Source organism: Hyperolius riggenbachi, chromosome 11, assembly GCF_040937935.1.
Source record: "Hyperolius riggenbachi isolate aHypRig1 chromosome 11, aHypRig1.pri, whole genome shotgun sequence".
NCBI lineage: Eukaryota > Metazoa > Chordata > Amphibia > Anura > Hyperoliidae > Hyperolius > Hyperolius riggenbachi.
In genome coordinates, this window is record NC_090656.1 from 102017577 (window position 1) to 102038503 (window position 20927).

At 43.3% G+C, this 20927-nt stretch overlaps 1 long non-coding RNA gene across 1 annotated transcript in view; it reads right to left on the bottom strand.

The window, feature by feature from the left end:
• Window positions 1–20927, bottom strand: part of LOC137539034 (uncharacterized) — a 139317-nt gene that overhangs the window by 35985 nt on the left and 82405 nt on the right. The window contains exon 2 of the long non-coding RNA XR_011024918.1: window positions 12648–12779. This is a non-coding gene — a long non-coding RNA (uncharacterized lncRNA). The remainder of the gene's footprint in view (window positions 1–12647; window positions 12780–20927) is intronic.

The following is a 20927-nucleotide window of genomic DNA, read 5'->3' on the forward strand; positions in this document are numbered from 1 at the left end:
TTTGTGCCAGGTGTCTAGCTTCGATACCCAATAGTTGAAGGGAGCAGATGGATTGTTCAACACAGCTATGCCATCTGACATGTAGTCCTTGACCATCTTCTCCAGGCGATCGGTGTTGGAGGTGGATCTGCACGCTTGCTGTTCTGTGTGCTGCTGCATGGGTGTCAGAAAATTTTCCCACTCCAAGGACACTGCCAATACCATTCCCTTTTGGGCACTAGCTGCGGCTTGTGTTGTTTGCTGCCCTCCTGGTCGTCCTGGGTTTGAGGAAGTCAGTCTGTCGGCGTACAACTGGCTAGAGGAGGGGGAGGATGTCAATCTCCTCTTTAAAGTCTCCACAAGGGCCTGCTGGTATTCTTCCATTTTGACCTGTCGGACTCTTTCTTCAAGCAGTTTTGGAACATTGTGTTTGTACCGTGGATCCAGAAGGGTATAAACCCAGTAATTGGTGTTGTCCAGAATGCGCACAATGCGTGGGTCGCGTTCAATGCAGTCCTAGGCCGAAGAGGTCACAGCCTAGGGTCACAAAAACCTGTTTATTTGGGCTATTTCAATGGTAGTGATGGTGACGTACATAAATCTCAGCCATGGCCGTTAGCAACGTCTGAATCTCACGAAATGTCTCATGCAGGTAGAAGACATATTGTTAGACTTGGATTCCAAAGATGGGGTCCCTACATCTCTGCAAACCAGAGTTACAGGGGTCCAAAATTGGTAAAATCCCCCATAGGCTTTCATTGGGCCTCCTATTTACAGTTCCAAAATCTTACATCTTTTCAAAGGGCAATTGATCAGCAGTGGCAAATTTTCTAGCATTGTAGGGACCCTTAGGGGGAACATGACTGGTGAGTTTCGGGCCCCTAGGCCGAAGAGGTCATAGCCTAGGGTCACAAAAACCTGTTTATTTGGGCTATTTCAATGGTAGTGATGGTGACGTACATAAATCTCAGCCATGGCCGTTAGCAACGTCTGAATTTCACAAAATGTCTCATGCAGGTAGAAGACATATTGTTAGACTTGGATTCCAAAGATGGGGTCCCTACATCTCTGCAAACCAGAGTTACAGGGGTCCAAAATTGGTAAAATCCCCCATAGACTTTCATTGCCTCCCTATTTCACTTTCCAAAATCTCACATCTTTTCAAAGGGCAATGGCTCAGCAGTACCAAATTTTCTAGCATTGTAGGGACCCTTAGGGGGAACATGACTGGTGAGTTTCGGGCCCCTAGGCCAAAAAGGTCATAGCCTAGGGTCACAAAAACCTGTTTATTTGGGCTATTTCAATGGTAGTGATGGTGACGTACATAAATCTCAGCCATGGCGGTTAGCAACGTCTGAATTTCACGAAATGTCTCATGCAGGTAGAAGACATATTGTTAGACTTGGATTCCAATGATGGGGTCCCTACATCTCTGCAAACCAGAGTTACAGGGGTCCAAAATTGGTAAAATCCCCCATAGACTTTCATCGCCTCCCTATTTCACTTTCCAAAATCTCACATCTTTTCAAAGGGCAATGGCTCAGCAGTACCAAATTTTCTAGCATTGTAGGGACCCTTAGGGGGAACATGACTGGTGAGTTTCGGGCCCCTAGGCCAAAGAGGTCATAGCCTAGGGTCACAAAAACCTGTTTATTTGGGCTGTTTCAATGGTAGTGATGGTGACGTACATAAATCTCAGCCATGGCCGTTAGCAACGTCTGAATTTCACGAAATGTCTCATGCAGGTAGAAGACATATTGTTAGACTTGGATTCCAAAGATGGGGTCCCTACATCTCTGCAAACCAGAGTTACAGGGGTCCAAAATTGGTAAAATCCCCCATAGAGTTTCATTGCCTCCCTATTTCACTTTCCAAAATCTCACATCTTTTCAAAGGGCAATGGCTCAGCACTACCAAATTTTCTAGCATTGTAGGGACCCTTAGGGGGATCATGACTGGTGAGTTTTGCCACTGCTGAGCCATTGCCCTTTGAAATGGTGTGAGATTTTGGAATGGTAAATAGTAGGCCCAATGAAAGCCTATGGGGGATTTTACCAATTTTGGAGCCCTGTAACTCTGGTTTGCAGAGATGTAGGGACCCCATCTTTGGAATCCAAGTCTAACAATATGTCTTCTACCTGCATGAGACATTTCGTGAAATTCAGACGTTGCTAATGGGCATGGCTGAGATTTATGTACGTCACCATCACTACCATTGAAATAGCCCAAATAAACAGGTTTTTGTGTTACCCTAGGCTATGACCTCTTTGGCCTAGGGGCCCGAAACTCACCAGTCATGTTCCCCCTAAGGGTCCCTACAATGCTAGAAAATTTGGTACTGCTGAGCCATGGCCCTTTGAAAAGATGTGAGATTTTGGAATGGTAAATAGGGAGGCAATGAAAGTCTATGGGGGATTTTACCAATTTTGGACCCCTGTAACTCTGGTTTGCAGAGATGTAGGGACCCCATCTTTGGAATCCAAGTCTAACAATATGTCTTCTACCTGCATGAGACATTTCGTGAAATTCAGACGTTGCTAACGGCCATGGCTGAGATTTATGTACGTCACCATCACTACCATTGAAATAGCCCAAATAAACAGGTTTTTGTGATCCTAGGCTATGACCTCTTTGGCCTAGGGGCCCGAAACTCACCAGTCATGTTCCCCCTAAGGGTCCCTACAATGCTAGAAAATTTGGTACTGCTGAGCCATTGCCCTTTGAAAAAATGTGAGATTTTGGAAAGTGAAATAGGGAGGCAATGAAAGTCTATGGGGGATTTTACCAATTTTGGACCCCTGTAACTCTGGTTTGCAGAGATGTAGGGACCCCATCTTTGGAATCCAAGTCTAACAATATGTCTTCTACCTGCATGAGACATTTCGTGAAATTCAGACGTTGCTAACGGCCATGGCTGAGATTTATGTACGTCACCATCACTACCATTGAAATAGCCCAAATAAACAGGTTTTTGTGACCCTAGGCTATGACCTCTTTGGCCTAGGGGCCCGAAACTCACCAGTCATGTTCCCCCGAAGGGTCCCTACAATGCTAGAAAATTTGGTACTGCTGAGCCATTGCCCTTTGAAAAGATGTGAGATTTTGGAAAGTGAAATAGGGAGGCAATGAAAGTCTATGGGGGATTTTACCAATTTTGGACCCCTGTAACTCTGGTTTGCAGAGATGTAGGGACCCCATCTTTGGAATCCAAGTCTAACAATATGTCTTCTACCTGCATGAGACATTTCGTGAAATTCAGACGTTGCTAACGGCCATGGCTGAGATTTATGTACGTCACCATCACTACCATTGAAATAGCCCAAATAAACAGGTTTTTGTGATCCTAGGCTATGACCTCTTTGGCCTAGGGGCCCGAAACTCACCAGTCATGTTCCCCCTAAGGGTCCCTACAATGCTAGAAAATTTGGTACTGCTGAGCCATTGCCCTTTGAAAAAATGTGAGATTTTGGAAAGTGAAATAGGGAGGCAATGAAAGTCTATGGGGGATTTTACCAATTTTGGACCCCTGTAACTCTGGTTTGCAGAGATGTAGGGACCCCATCTTTGGAATCCAAGTCTAACAATATGTCTTCTACCTGCATGAGACATTTCGTGAAATTCAGACGTTGCTAACGGCCATGGCTGAGATTTATGTACGTCACCATCACTACCATTGAAATAGCCCAAATAAACAGGTTTTTGTGACCCTAGGCTATGACCTCTTTGGCCTAGGGGCCCGAAACTCACCAGTCATGTTCCCCCGAAGGGTCCCTACAATGCTAGAAAATTTGGTACTGCTGAGCCATTGCCCTTTGAAAAGATGTGAGATTTTGGAAAGTGAAATAGGGAGGCAATGAAAGTCTATGGGGGATTTTACCAATTTTGGACCCCTGTAACTCTGGTTTGCAGAGATGTAGGGACCCCATCTTTGGAATCCAAGTCTAACAATATGTCTTCTACCTGCATGAGACATTTCGTGAAATTCAGACGTTGCTAACGGCCATGGCTGAGATTTATGTACGTCACCATCACTACCATTGAAATAGCCTAAATAAACAGGTTTTTGTGACCCTAGGCTATGACCTCTTCGGCCTAGGACTGCATTGAACGCGACCCACGCATTGTGCACATTCTGGACAACACCAATTACTGGGTTTATACCCTTCTGGATCCACGGTACAAACACAATGTTCCAAAACTGCTTGAAGAAAGAGTCCGACAGGTCAAAATGGAAGAATACCAGCAGGCCCTTGTGGAGACTTTAAAGAGGAGATTGACATCCTCCCCCTCCTCTAGCCAGTTGTACACCGACAGACTGACTTCTGCAAACCCAGGACGACCAGGAGGGCAGCAAACAACACAAGCCGCAGCTAGTGCCCAAAAGGGAATGGTATCGGCAGTGTCCTTGGAGTGGGAAAATTTTCTGACACCCATGCAGCAGCACACAGAACAGCAAGCGTGCAGATCCACCTCCAACACCGATCGCCTGGAGAAGATGGTCAAGGACTACATGTCAGATGGCATAGCTGTGTTGAACAATCCATCTGCACCCTTCAACTATTGGGTATCCAAGCTAGACACCTGGCACAAACTGGCAATGTACGCAATAGAGGTGCTGGCTTGCCCGGCAGCCAGCGTTATGTCGGAACGCTGTTTCAGTGCTGCCGGAGGCATCGTCACAGATCGGCGTATCCGCCTCTCCACAGAAAATGCAGACCGTCTGATTCAAATTAAAATGAATCAATCCTGGATTGGAAACGACTACGCAACACTCCCGGACCCCAACCAAGTAACATGAACAATGAACATCTGTGATGGGTTAGCGTTTCCGGTCCCTGTTTATTGAACCTCTCATCTGTATTACATTTATGACTGCATGGCAACAAAATGCAAATTGCTATCCGCACGCTTCTTGTCCTCATGCAAGGCCTGGGTTGTTGTGTCTCAAAGCGTGGCCTTCTCCTCCTGCGCCACCCTCCTCCTGTTCCATCACGTGTGCTGCTGCTGGGTTAGCGTTACCGGTCCCTTTTCCTGGAACCTCTTATATGTATTACATTTATGACTGCATGCCGACAAAAAGCATGTTACCTGTGCAAAGAAAACAGACATTTCCCGCATTTAAAAGACAGTTTTCCCTTTGAAACTTTGAAATCGATTTTCTCAAAAACTATAAGCTCTTTTTGCTAAAATTTTTTCCCTCTTGTACCCACTCCCAAGGTGCACATACCCTGTAAATTTGGGGTATGTAGCATGTAAGGAGGCTTTACAAAGCACAAAAGTTCGGGTCCCCATTGACTTCCATTATGTTCGGAGTTCGGCTCGAACACCCGAACATCGCGGCCATGTTCGGCCCGAACCCGAACATCTAGATGTTCGCCCAACACTACACGTGACCCGTTCGGCTAATCTCAGCGCTAGCCGAACGTTCGGGGAACGTTCGGCCATGCGCTCTTAGTTCGGCCATATGGCCGAACAGTTTGGCCGAACACCATCAGGTGTTCGGCCGAACTCGAACATCACCCGAACAGGGTGATGTTCTGCAGAACCCGAACAGTGGCGAACACTGTTCGCCCAACACTAGTGTGCACCTAGCCTTCAGAAACACAACCTTGTTTGCAATTCATAAGATACATAGAACTGCAAGCAGTATTACATCAACAATATTTTATAGATAAATGGCATAATAAACTGTTATCTTTGCATAAATGTGCTAGGGATGTCATATGTGTCATTTTGGATAATGGATACACAATCATAAAATACATTTTTTAATAAACTATTTAAACAAGTGATTAAGGAGACATTTAATGATTTACTGTATACAGTATATTATGGTATATTTATAGTACAGTTATTGATGGGAATTGGTATAATATACCATTTACACATTATAGCATTCTTATTGTATATTGTCTATCCTGGACTATACATTATTATTATTATTATTATTATTATTGTTTTTTTTTCCTCTGCATTGCATGATAAGAAAAGGGGGCATTTCCTTCCCTGTTGTCACAACAGGTTTTCTGTGAAGTCAACTTGACCACTTAGGCCTTAGGGCATAAACATTATATGAGCTACGGTGATGGAAAGACATATTTGATCTCCTGCTGATTTTGCTTGTTTCCCCCCAGTGCCTCAAAGAGCTTTATGTGCATTGTAATGAGTGCATTACATTTTTGATCACCTATCACAAAATGACTTAATATACTTGGTGGCAAAACCCTTGATGGCAATCACAAAGCTCAGGCATTTCTGTATTTGGCAACCAGATTTGCACACTTCGCAGGAGAGATTTTAGCCCACTCCTCTTTTCAGATCTCTCCAAGTCAGCAAGTTTCAAGGCTGATTTTTAGCAACTTGAAGCTTCAGCTACCTCCACATATTTTCTATTGAATTACGTTTTGGAGACTGGCTAGGACATTCAAGTGCTTCTACTTGAGCCACACCTTCGTTTCCTCGGCCATGTGCTTTGGGTCATTGTCATGCTGGCTATCTTCAGTGTTCTGGCTGAAGCATACAGGTTCTAATACAAAAGTTTAAAGTACACTGCAGCGCAAAATTAAATTAAAAATCGGGGGAGCAGGCATGTTTAGTTGGCTCTCCTCATGCCCACCACTCCCCCGTTCTCTTCCGTCCCCCTCTGGTACTGCCTACCAACCCCCCAAACTTACTTCCATGTCGGGGTGCTCGTGGCTGCTGACTGCGCAGACGTTGCCTGCACAGATGGCGTGCATCCTTGATGTTGTGGATGCAGCCAAGAGTGCTCTGTGCAGGCGCACTCTGTAGTTGTGACATCACTACTACGTAGTGAGCCTGTGCAGAGCGCTCCCGGCCATAATGGAATATGTAATAAAATCTGAAAATATTGTTTATAATGATTAAAAAAAATATACGTACATTCAGAATAACTATAGTAAAAGATTTGTAAATATTACCAACATTTTACTACAACTACAACTAAACCTAACCCAGCTCTCCCACAAAATCCTCCCTCTACCTATCCCTAACCCTTAGACCCCCCCTGGTAGTGCCTAAACCTGAGACCCCCCTGGTGGTGCCTAACCCTAAGACCCCCTCTGATAGTGCCTAACCCTAAGACCCCTCTGATAGTGCCTAACCCTAAGACCCCCATGGTGGTGCCTAACCCCAAGACTCCCTTGGTGGTGCCTAACCCTAAGACTTCCCCTGGTGGTCCCTGACCCTAAGACCCCCATGGTGGTGCCTAACCCCAAGACTCCCTTGGTGGTGCCTAACCCTAAGACTTCCCCTGGTGGTCCCTGACCCTAAGACCCCCATGGTGGTGTCTAACCCTAAAAATCCACGTACTTCGCTGCAAATAACATGAATATAAAAAGCTATATATTTCTAATAGTATAAAAATAGTATAAATTAAAATAAGCTATGCATTAAAAATCCTAAAATAATGGTAATATAAAAAACATCAAAAACTACATATTTGTAATAGAATAAATAGCTAACTATAATGTACGCATAAAAAAAATAAATCTTAAAATAATGTTTATATAAAAAAAACAATATATTAGATGTGAAAACTATAATTTAAGCATTGTAATTCCGAAAACAAGGTTCATTATAAAAGCAATATATTTGTAAGATAATAAGCTTCAAAACGATAATTTGCACATTGTACTCCTAAAAACGAATTTCAAATTAGTGAGATAAGTTAAACCACTAGCCAAAATGAATTTCTAAATGAGATTTGTTCCAAAACTTATTTTTTCAATAAAGACATTTTATTACACGGTCCCTGCAACCAATATTTAACGAGCACCCCAATTTCTTCTTTGGCACCCAATAGTCGATATTTTTGCATTGGAGCCTATGGTGCACCCTTTTAGTCTTTTTTCCTGATCCCATAGAAAGTACCCAGACAGATCATGGTGACCCAGGACCACTAGGATATTCCAGGTTGTCATGAGCTATTTGAGTACTATGTACTATTCAGTTCACAAGCCGTATGATTAATTCTACTTGGGACCCCAAAATGGCAAGAAATGGTCTTGCGCTAGAGATGGCCTGAACGGTTCGCGGTCGCGTCGAATCGCAAACTTTATGAGAGTTCGACCTGCCTTCTATACTACATCATTGGGTTAAACTTTGACCTTTTACATCACAGTCAGCAGACACATGACAGCCAATCAGGCTGCACTCCCTCCTGGACCCCCCCCCCCCCCCTTACATAAGGTAGCAGCGTCAGCCATTTTCTCACTCTGTGTGCTGCTGTATTAGTGAGAGAAGGGAGAGACATTGGAGAGATAGGGATAGGGAAAGCAATAGTTAGGAGGTCTGTTAGCTTGCTCCTTGCTGATATTTGTTGATGAAAAGCACCCCAAAACAGCTCTTTTGAGAGCTAATGTTCTTGTGATGTATTTTTTTTTTTGTGTGGCCCACTGACGCTGTATATACAGCCCTGTCAGTCGCAGCTGGCCCTTGCTAATTGCTATACTGTGCCAGACCCAGCACATTCAGTGCCTAGTGTGCACATTGTATTAGAATACCAGTCACTGCATACCTTTCACTGCATCTGTGTGACCGCACGCTGTTTTGTAAACCAGCAGTCAGTGCATCCATTTTCACTGCACCTGTGTGGCTGCACATTGTTATACCAGCAGTCACTGCAACCTTTTCACTGCACCTGTGTAACTGCACATTTTTATACCAGCAGTCACTTCATACCTTTTCACTGCACCTGTGTGTTTGCTGCACATTGTATTGTAATACCAGTCACTGCATACCTTTCACTGCATCTGTGTGACTGCACACTGTTTTATATACCGGCCACTGCACCTGTGTGGCTACACATTGTTATACCAGCAGTCACTACAACCTTTTCACTGCACCTGTGTGACTGCACATTTTTATACCAGCAGTCACTGCATCCATTTTTACTGCACCTGCCTGACTGCACATTGTTATACCAGCAGTCACTGCATACCTTTCACTGCACCTGTGTGACTGCAAACTATTTTATATACCAGTCAGTGCATACCTGTCACTGCATCTGTGACTGCACATTGTATTATACCAGCAGTCAGCCAGGTCGCAATTTTTCAAAAAAGGCAATACCCAAACTGTACCGTGATGTTGAAAGGCAAGTGGTGTCATCTCTGGCACACAGCGCTGGGTCAAGGGTCCATCTAACCACAGATGCTTGGTCTGCAAAGCACGGTCAGGGCAGATACATTACTTATACAGCACATTGGGTCCTTCCTTGGATGTGTGGTGGTAGCAGTTTCTCAGGCTCCCACTCCGGACTGGAATCAAACCTAGATTCCCCGGCCATTACCCGTGATCACCATGGTACTGAGAAAGTAACATGGAAAATTTATCATATTATTAAGCTTTAACAATGGTAGAGAAAGCACCTTGAAAGTTGATAAGGCAGTCAGACATTACCTGACATCACTGAGGAAGAGCAATCTCACCATCGTGCGCACCAATCCAGCACAGTCATCACTACACAAACAGTTGTTTGCGGTGCGTTACACAGTGAGTTTGGTCTGTCAGTGTGAAGCAGTACACTAATTACACTGCCTGGTTGATGTATACACATGCAAGATGTTTTAAAGCACTTTATGCCTCCAATTTAGCAATGCAATGTGATTTCTGCCCTTAAAACCCTGCGGTGCATCAAATCCGTAATTTTTCCCGGGACTTTTGGCATGTATCCCACTCCGCCATGCCCCACTCCAGGTGTTAGACCCCTTGAAACATCGTTTCCATCAGTTTTGTGGCCAGAATTAGTGTATGTAGTTTTGAAAGTTCGCCTACCCATTGAAGTCTATTGCGGTTCGCGAAGTTCGCTGGTTCGCAAACTTTTCCGGAAGTTTGCGTTCGAGGTTCGCGAACCTAAAATCTGAGGTTTGAGACACCTCTATCTTGCACTTGAGATTACTATATAGAGAGGAGGAATTTTCAATACATATGGGCAAAACTGTGTTAGTGAAATGGACAGAAATTATTTTTCAGATCACAGTTATAAAGGTAAAAAAAAAAAGTCTGTTTGCTTGTGTATTAAGATGATGATTTGTACTTTTTATTTTTAGAAAGTAGATATAAAATAATTTCTAAAAACCAGTGGAATAAATGAATCCATAATGTTCTCTCTGTGCTTCTAATAAATACAGAGCTTAAAGATGTTCAGATCCTGGCAGATGTAATTTGCTTGTTCCACACACTGTGCCTTAAGTGTATATCCAAGCATAGAGATAGCATATTATTACTTTTTATGTGACCAGGATGTAAACCAAAAGCAAATTCTTCTTATTATTTTTTCATTGTATATATTAAAATGTTCATGCAAAAATCATTGTGTGTGTGTACCCTCTTCTCCTGCTTGACCTAAACCTGACTTGGTCTGGACTTGGTCCTGACTTGGACTGGAGCCTGTGAGTCAGAACAGTGCATCTCTAGATTCACCCCAGAATATGGTCTCTTATTCAAATAACTCTACTTTTCACCACCTCATTCAGCTTCTTGTCTTCCCTCTTTTGCACAGTGGCCCCTAATTATTAATATTATTTTGTATTTATATAGCACTGACATCTTCCACAGTGCTGTATAGAGTTTATTTTATTAACTGTAGGGCAGGTTGACTGGTATTGCTCAGGTGATGGAGCCCCACACCCATGGGCTCCCTAGGGAATAGCCTGTATGTGGGACAAGGGGTTGATAAAAATTCAGCATAGAGCAATCTGTTTCAGAAAAAAAAAAATTCACTAAAAATGCTCCTAGAGGCTTCATCTGTTATTTTTTGTTGAGTATCACAACCATTATCAGTGGCGCAGCAACATCCAGGAAGCTCTTTGTGGTCCAGGAACGGCCTTTGTGGACCATGTGCATATAGGTTGCACAGCCTTTAAAAAATGTTTAGTAAATGCATTTTAGACAGTTGTCATCTAATTTTACTTTTCCTTAGTAGTTCAGTCCCTCAATCTATGGTGCAAAATCCTACCTCTAAAGCCTGTTCCAACACCCAACATAGTAACCTGCATGAAGCTTTGTGACAGCCAAGGTATAGGTGGGCAGCTCATGATCAGTGCTGTAGTTTGACATGGAGATACTAGGCATGGAAGCTGAGCTTACTGTCTTGTTAACTACATGGGCTCATTGGATTTCTCCTACTAATTTTTTCAGTTGTCTCTTTGTGGCCTTATGTATGTCTACATGCCAGATGTCTCTGTCAATGACTGCTTCTTTCAGCTGTTGCATAGGCATGTTCATAGCTTCACATATGCTGTCTATCCATCTTAGCCTCTGTCGTCTTCTTCTTTTGCCCTCAATTTTTCCAAGTATAAAGGATTTCTCCAAAGAATCCAGTCTTCTCATTATGTGACCAAAGTATTTGAGTTTGAAAAGTAGTAACAGCCCTTTTAGTGAACACTCTGGCCTTATTACTTTAAGTAGAAAGACAAAAAGAGAAACCGAGAGCCCGATATGGTGCAGTATGTTAAGATGATATGAGCAAATGTTGATGTGCGAGAAATATACTCACAAACATGGGTTACCACACAGGCAACCACTAGAAAGGCAGGTGAGGAGATTTTGCCTGTCCTCACTCAGGACTAAGAAGTCGCTCTCTGAAGCAAGAGAAAGAGGGTGGTACTCCCTTCCACCAGGAGTGGACACAGTGTATTTGAATGTGGAACAGAGGCGCCAACAGGATAAAAATTCGTAAAACCTTTAAAAATGCTTGGAGGAAGTGGTGGGCTTGCCTCCCAAAAGCAAACAAGAATTCCTGTTTGTATAAATTAACACATTTATTTATATGGTACCCCAAACAGAAATGCAACGCGTTTCGCAGGTCAAGCCCGCTTCATCAGGCAAAAATGGGGACAACTGTAGACAAAATAAAAACAAACAATAAACAATAACCACTACATAGTAAACATAGGATAATGCACAATAGTGGCTGTGAGACAGAGGGCTATACAGTTCAATGCAGACTCATCATTATTAGTTATAAGAATATTAATGAGCAATAAACAATCTTAGAAAATGACAATATTTGTTCAAGTATTGTTAGTAGCATAAGATGAATGCAAAACAAGGTGAGCAAAAAAAATGGTATCTTGTTTGGAATATATATATACGGAGGGGGAGGGGGGCGGACATTATGTTGAAGTGGATGGTATGTGTGGTTGATGTGGCTAAGGAAAATTGTAAACAACCAGCAGTACAGGTGAATGCAAGGTGAGCGAGCGAAGGGGGTGAGGATGAGGGGGACCTAAATGAGGTATACGTAAGGCAAACTGAGAACAGGCCGTTTAGAGTGTATAGAAGATATAGAAAAACCAGCACTTACCAGAAAGTCTGTAATGTCGGGATTAGCGCCTCAGCAACAAGTTGTGGGCGCTCGTATCCTATTTAAATGTGTAGAAGTGGAGGGAAAGAAGGAGGAGGGCATGGAGGGTCAGGATGGGCGGGGTGTGGGTGGGGAGAGTGTGCCTGGTGGCCAATAGGATATGGCCACGTAAGAGGCTGGGCGTACTGGCGTGCTTAGGCCAGTGTGGGAATGCTTTTGTAAGCCTGGGAATGCTTTTGTTTGCAAATTGCAACAGATTAAGGGTACACTTTGAGAATCTTTGTATAAGTGAAACAAACTCTGCATGGTATAAAGTTTAGCAGCTCATGAATTTAAATACCTTTAACGCAAACCTTTTAATTTCAAATAAACTTGGAATGAAAGAGTTTGTCTTCAGGTCTTTGTGTTCTTTTTAGCCATAGTTTTGCTTGAGATAAATGACTTAAGGAGACCAAGAGAGACAGAGGAAATACTGAAAAAGAAAATAAAACTGAATTATTGTGATAAATTAGCTACAGCAAGAGCTGAGCTTTGTTTATCTGAGAAATAGAAATAAACTAATGCAGCCAAATAGAAAAGAAAACAAGTAAAAAACAACAATATATAAGAAATCCAAACCTTCATTTCAAACCCTTGAATGGCTAGACAGTTTAAGTGCGTAGATTGTCTCTGCACGTCTGACTATTCCAACATGGCTGTGAGAGTAGCTTTAGGTCACTTTTATGTTAAGTTTACACTTGTATTTGAGCCACTTTTTTATTTCTGGTAGCAAAGCAAATAATCTGGTGCAATATAACTATAACCTCCCTCGCCTTAGATTTTAAGCCTTAGGCAGGGTCCTCCCTTCCCTGGTGTATTCTAAATGATTTTGTGCTCCTTTCCTATGGCAGCCTCGTACTTATATTACTGGGCCTACCTAACCAGCCCCAAATCCCACGATCATGTGTTTTGTACCCTGTTTGCCTAGTACAGTTTTGTCCTATGTTGTACAACCTTGCTACGTCTGTTATCCTTTGTATCATTGTATGTATTTATTGTCCAGCGCTGTGTAATATTTTGGCACTTTAAAAATACAATAAATAATAACTACATATTTTGAAAGAATGTTCTCAGCAGTGTTCAGGGGGTAATATTTGCATAGCGGTGTGTTCATCGAACATTACCTGAAGTGTGTCCCTGCAGTTTAGCACCGTTTGGATCATAATGTGAGTTCATGGAAAAACCTGCACATCTGCCAATTGCTTGTGTGGACACTTGGCAATATTTGTATGTTTCTAGCATGCATTTACTGTGAAAATCACAATGCATTTTATTGCCTTGGCCAGCACCATTTCTGTCCATTTTGGTGCCCCAGGAGAGAGCATCAACTGACCCCCACTCTCTTGTTTCAAGGACACCACAACATGGCAATAGCACAAGCACATTAATAGATCATGACAGATCATTTTTGTGCATTTTAAGTCACTACACATGGGCTGATTGGGAGCCCGTGCTAGATACCAACATCCTGGGACTGGTTTCTGCACAGCATATGAATTGTTTAATGCACAGTTAAACCACGGCTACATCTCATTCTATATAACCTTCAGCTATGTATGACAGTTCAATAAACCAAAGTGTTCTTGTTGTGGTTCTTTGGTGTACCCTTTGGCAACTGCCTAATTTGCTCATGCCTAAAGATGTCCCTGCCCATAGTGGTTAATAAGCTGCTTTAAATCTTATTGAAATGCTAAATAGAATGTTTATGTCAAATTCCAGGATAGCACTAGAGATGGCCCGAAAGGTTCGCCGTCGAACAGTTCCCGGCGAACTTCCGTGGTTCGCGATCACAGAGAACCGTGGACTTTGCCGGAAGTTAGGTTCGCCCCCATAGTGCATCATGAGGGTCAACTTTGACCCTCTACATCACAGTCAGCAGGCACATTGTAGCCAATTTGGCTGCACTCCCCCCTTATAAAAAGGCAAGCAGCATCAGGCTTTTCACTCACTCGTGTGCCTGCAGTAATTAGTGAAGGGAAAGCTGCTGCAGACTCTCATAGAGAAAGCTTAGTTAGGCTCTTGTAGGCTTCTTAGCTTGCTCCTTGCTGATTCATATTGCTAAAAAAGCACCCCTCAACAGCTCTTTTGAGAGCTAATCTTGTTCTTGTATTCTATTTTTTTGTGTATGTGTGTGTGTCCCACTGACACTTGTGTTGCATACTGTAGACAGCCTTGGTAATTCCTACTGTGTGTGCCACTGCCAGGCCCAGCACATTCAGTGACTACTGCCTGTGTGTGTGACAGGTGCACATTGTAATACCCACTGCATATACCTACCTGTTGTTCACTGTGCACTAGGGATGGCCCTGCTTAGGAGAACTCATGGAGAAGCATGTGATCAGTTTGATCAGCTGATAGATTTGTAAGGTTCTAATTTGCTGGTCCTGATCATGTGTTAAACCAGGAAGTCATCACAGCACATCAGGACCTTACAAATCTATCAGCTGATCAAACTGATCACATGCTTCTCCATGAGTTCTCCTAAGCAGGGCCATCCCCTACTGTGCACCAACCCACCCACCTACGTGAGCGCACGCAGTGTCACTGTGCCTTTCCGATACCTGTCTGTGTGTGACAGGTGCACATTGTAATACCCATCACTGCATATACCTATCTGTTGTTCACTTTAGTGCACCCAACTACCTACGTGAGCGCACGCAGTGTGATATACCACTCCGTGCATACCTGTTAACTGCACCTGTGTGACTGCACATTGTATTACTCAAGTCAGTGCATACCTTCCACTTCATCCCCCCTGATATGGACAAAACGGACAAAACGGGTAGAGGCAGAGGTAGAGGCAGACCCAGAGGAAGGCCACCCGGCAGGTCTGTGCGAGGTTGTGGTGATGTGATTTTATGTGGTCCTAGACCAAAGTACCTACGTGTAATGAAACGCAGAAAGGCCGCCGTCTCTCGAAGTGAGGCATCTGTTTCCGCGTCCAGCATGGCGTCACAACGCGGAAAAAACGCCGCATAGGCAGTGTGGCGGAATCCGCATTGGTAACGGCGGAATCCGCATTGGTAACGGCGGAATCCGCATCAGAGGCGGCCCCCGCACTAGATACATTGCATGACAGTACTGGTGTGGCTGGGACTGATAGTCCACCAAGATTCAGACTTACACGCGCGCGAGCACAGAGGCAGAGTTTAAATAGCAGTTAGAAGGGAGTCGGCTGACCAGCTGGGTCAGCTGACAAATTCCACTGCTCTCATTGGACCAGCAATTAGGGAGGTCCTGGAAAGGTCCTAGAGTATATATACTGCTGGTTGTTCACTTACAAGAAAACAAGAAATCCACCTTGTATATATGTATTGAAACACGCAAATGAGCAAAATGCAAACAGGATGTCAAAAAAATGCAAAAGATTCTTTATTGTGAGCCAACTACAGAACTAAAAAACAATAATTTAAAAACAAGGTAGCCAGACCTGGGCCATGAGCCCCTAAGTAATAAGATAATGGAAGTGAGCTCCACAGGTAATAATAATATATTAAAAGTGGTTTACGCCTACGCCGTCGGCAGCGCCCGCTTAGCCAGTCCTGTGACCTATTATTCAATACTTAGGTGAGCTTTGCATTACTATTCTCTCTTCTCACTGCTACCTTCCTTTATGCACCTTATCACTGCTGCACCTTAAGGGAGATAATCCCTTTCTTCTCCCATCAACTGTTTGTACCTACTCATCGATCTACCTCTAGTCTTATTCACTTTACCTCCATACCATTCATCTTTATTAGATGGTTATATTTTGTTAAGTTTGCATTTTTTGTATCTTTGTATCTGCACTTGCACTTATCCAATTTATAGTAGCAGTTTGTTATTGAGGATTTTTACTATCTTATGCATTTGTTTGTGGTCCTCTGGGGGTTTTCTGTGACACAGTCCCACCATTGTTTATATAATAATTTCTTGTGGTACTGGTTTATTTATTTCACAGAAACTCCAGAGTAAACCACTTTTAATATATTATTATTACCTGTGGAGCTCACTTCCATTATCTTATTACTTAGGGGCTCATGGCCCAGGTCTGGCTACCTTGTTTTTAAATTATTGTTTTTTAATTCTGTAGTTGGCTCACAATAAAGAATCTTTTGCATTTTTTTGACATCCTGTTTGCATTTTGCTCATTTGCGTGTTTCAATACATATATACAAGGGGGATTTCTAGTTTTCTTGCATTTTGTAGTGTAATTGTTTGGGTCGGTGACCCATTTCCCCCGAATTAGCCTATTATGGCAATTAGAGATATACTAATCATCTAATGATGTCTGCTCGTTTGTTTTGGTGTTGAAAGCTGGTTGTTCACTTGCTCTTTGTCTGGCGTGCGATCACATATGTGGGAGCACCCAGATCCGTAGTCAGATCCGCAAGTGTGCCGGGACCAGCTGGAGCTGTAATCCTACACTTAGCTAGATTCTGTTGATAGCTAAAGTACTAGTTTGATTGTGATTATCTGTTATGACTTTTGCCTGCCTTGACTATCCTCCTGAACTCTGATCTTGTACCTCGATATTTCTGATACTCTGTTGCCGAACCCCGGCTCGTTCCTTGACTCTGCTTCTGCCTCCTGATTTTGTACCCCGATATATCTGATACCCCGTTGCTGAACCCTGCCTGTACTTTGACTCCGCCTTTGCCTCCTGATCTTGTACTTTATCTGTCCGTGTGTGTACGACCTGGCTTGTCCAACCTCGAGAACCGACCTTACTGTTAGAGGCGGTTCCTCGCTCTGTTAGTGATCCTTCCTCCTGAAGGTTACTTTCAGTCTGTCCTTCCTACTGTCAGTCTGACTCCTCCCGTCTTGGAGAGCTCAGGTCTGCGGAAGGAATCTGTGCAGTACTCCTTGCTGCACTGAGGCCTAGTCCTCTAAGTGTTATTGTTGCACCTAACACTACACTCTACTCAGGTGAACAGAGGTTAGCTAGTATATCGGATTATCAGTGATACTGCAGATCACGTATAATCTGGTATACATCTGTATTCCCAGTGATTCTGCAGATCACTGGTAATCAGATCCTCTCTGTGCTTCACCGATTGTTACACTACGATAATAAGGTCGTTCCTTCATTGTGGACAGACCAAATTTGATCAGCTAGACAGTCACCGTTGTTCTGTCATTGAGCTACCACAGCCCGGGAAGGAAATCATCTAAGCCCCCTTTAAATGCAGGTATAGAATTTGCCATAACTACTTCCTGTGGCAATGCATTCCAAATCTTAATCACTCTTGGTGTGTCAGTGTGAAGCAGTACTCTAATTACACTCCCTGATTGATGTATGCACATGCAAGATGTTTTAAAGAAAAACTGTCAGGCTGCAAAAGCTAATTAAACCTCTATTCTCCTGTGTTAAACAGTTTAGAAGGAAGCCAAAAAGGCAATACTGAAGTTAAAAATCGCTCTTACTTTGATGTTTGCTGAACAGCAAGGCTCTTTATTCCCAAGCTCCTAAGGAGGCTGGCAGGCCGCATAACAGATACTGCAAAGCATTCTGGGGCTGCTTCTTCTCCCCACTGCACTCCCTTGGTCCTTTCCTTCATTTCCCTATCCCGCCCTAAGGTTGCTTTCACAGTGAGAAGTTACAGGCTCATGTTACAGCAGCTTGTAACGCAGCCCAACTCACAGCACTGAAAAATCAATGTGCTGTTCACAGGGCACATGTTCCGTTAGAGTATACTGCAGGAGTCCGCTATTGTTCCTAGCCACATGGCTAATTAATATTCACTGCACAGTAGTGTTGTCCGGATCATGAACCATTAGGATCTTTGATCCTGATCTTTTTTGTGAGTCAAATCATCAGGAAGCAGGGTAAGGGAGGATATTACATCACAATTGGCTTCGTACAAGACAGACAAACATGGAACCTGCCATGAGCTGTCAGGAGCATCAATCTCTGCAAATACTATATAAATATTCTGTGAAATCCAAACGTGGACAGTGAAATGCATATGTAATGTAAGTACAGCCAATCTTTAGCTACTGATACTGTATATGTGTTTTTTTTCTCTGAGACCCTATACCTAACAGCTCCTCTTTAAAGCACTTTAGGCCTGAAATATAGCATTCATGGTGATTTCTGCCATTAAAACGCTGCTTTGCGTCAAATCCAGATTTTTTCCCGGGACTTTTGGTGTCTATCCCACTCTGCCATGCCCCCTCCAGGTGTTAGACCCCTTGAAACATCTTTTCCATCAGTTTTCTGGCCAGCATAAGTGTTTCTAGTTTTCAAAGTTCGCCTCCCTATTGAAGTCTATTGCGGTTCTCGAAAGTTCGCGCAAACCGCACTTTTGCGGAAGTTCGCGAACGGAAAATCGAAGGGTCGGGCCATCTCAAGATAGCACTGATGATGTTTGATGACATTTGATATGAACTTCAATGAGAACTAAGCAGTGTGGGATAAGCCAAGATATCAATACTTGTAGTGATTTCTTAGTATGTTCTAACAGACATCATCCTATACACATTCCTTGTTAGGACAATTATGTACACTCAAGTTAGTTAAAGCGATCCCAAGCCAATGCTCGGAACAAAATAAGATACTCAGTTGAAGAGAGGGAAGCCTCAGGATCCAATTGAGACTTCCCTCAGTTGTCTGATGTCCACGTCACTGAGCGGGCCCTTTCTTCACATTGGCTGCGTAGTAGACCTGCGAGCATGGCCGCGCATGCTCATTAGCATGGAGCCCACAGCTCTGGCTTACTGCACATGCGTGGTCACGCTGCAAAAAGAGGAGCTGCGCAGTCCCAATATAATTAGCAGTAATGCCTTGTCCCTAATAATCTGGTGGGCCACGCTGAGCGACAGAAAACAGAGCAGGGAGGGAGGCCTCAATAGAACACTGAGGTTTCCCCTCTTTAAGTATCCCAATTTGTACCCAAGCTTTAACCTCTCTGGCAGTAAGCCCGACCTACGTACGGGCTAGTCGCCGGAGATGAACATCACATGGCCCCTGGAGTTTTTTTTTTTTAATAAAATTTGAATCATATGTTAAGCTAGCACTTTGCTAGCTAACGATGCCCCCCCAAGTCCCTCCGCTCTCCCCCGATCACCGCCGTTATACGTACCCCCCAGGGATCCTGTGATGACGCAGCCTCCTAATTAGCTCCAGGCTTTGCTATGGAGAGGATCGGGAGTGTGCATGACATCATGACGTCATGTCCGATCGTCGCCACAGCGACGACTGAAGCTAAAGGGTGAAGATGCGGCTCTCGCGGGATCACGAATAGGTAAATATTGCCAGCGGCGATCGGCGGGATCAGAGCGGTGCCGGAGGACTTGGGGGCCACAGTTAGCTAGCAAAGTGCTAGCTTAAGCATTTAGATCAGATTTTTTTTTTAAAAATCCTCCCGCGGACGCAGCATCTGAAACTGCGTACCGCCAGGGAGGTTAAAGAAGCTCTCAGGGATATAGCAAAAATAGGGTTGATTAATTTATCAACGCCATAATGAAAGCAAGTGTACATGTGCTGCCAAGGACCCTTTTATCATGCAAATAGAGCAGTTATCTTTTTTCTTTGGGTGACTCTGAAATCTAGGGTTCTATTGTGACAGAGACTGAATAAACTACACCTATTATGCTATATTCCTCATTGCTGGTTTTCATGAACCAGTTCCATTAATGGGCAATCTATTGCATCTTTTCATAAACATGAATGTTCTTTACTAAAAAGATTATTTTTAAAATGCACATGCAGTGGCACATGTTGGTTTGGGTAGATATTATAATTTTATTTATATAGGGTTCACACATATTTGAGCAGCAAAACTCATATCACTTCCAGGTCCTTAATAAAGCTTGAACTAATGCAAAGAAAAACAAAAAGGAAACCAAGAGCCAGCAACAGTGTAGTAGGCTAGGTGTAACAAATACACACATTTGTTAAGTAGATAATACTCACAAACAAGGGTTACCACTCAGGCAACCACTGTAAAGGCAGGTGGGGAGACTAGGCCTGACCCCATTCAGGTTTCAGAAGTCACTCTCTGTAAACAGGAAAGAAGTGGGGATATTGCCCCTCCACCGAGGGTGGACTAGACGAATCACTGGTAATAAATACAGACAGAGACACCAATAAAACAGTAATATAAGATACAATCTGTTTAAAAGGGGAGGTAGCAGTGGCCTTACCTCCCCAATCTGTAGACATGAACATATTGATTTTGATCAACAATACTGTCTATTTAAATATGCCACAGTGCAATGCGTTTTGCAGGTGTAATCATGCTTCATCAGGCAGATATCGGAGTAACTATAGAATGGCTGTGTTTGAGCCAAGCACCTCATGAGAACATGTCTATCATTTTAATTCCTCACACACTTAGCAATGCTTTTGGTGGTCAGTCTTTCATCTTGGTGGACAATATTGTGAATTCTTTAATAATTCTGTCAATCATTTCCTGGGTGGTGACAACTTTAGGTGCTCCAAACCTTTCTTCACCACGAGGCCTTTTCAACCAGGTTGGTCTCCAAAACTCATCTTTTGAAAATGGAATAAGAAGAAGAATCAGTGTTTAACACTTCTTGCATTTCTTTATGGATTTCCTTGGTGTGTAGGCCCTTTAAAGTGAAGGAATTTAATGAC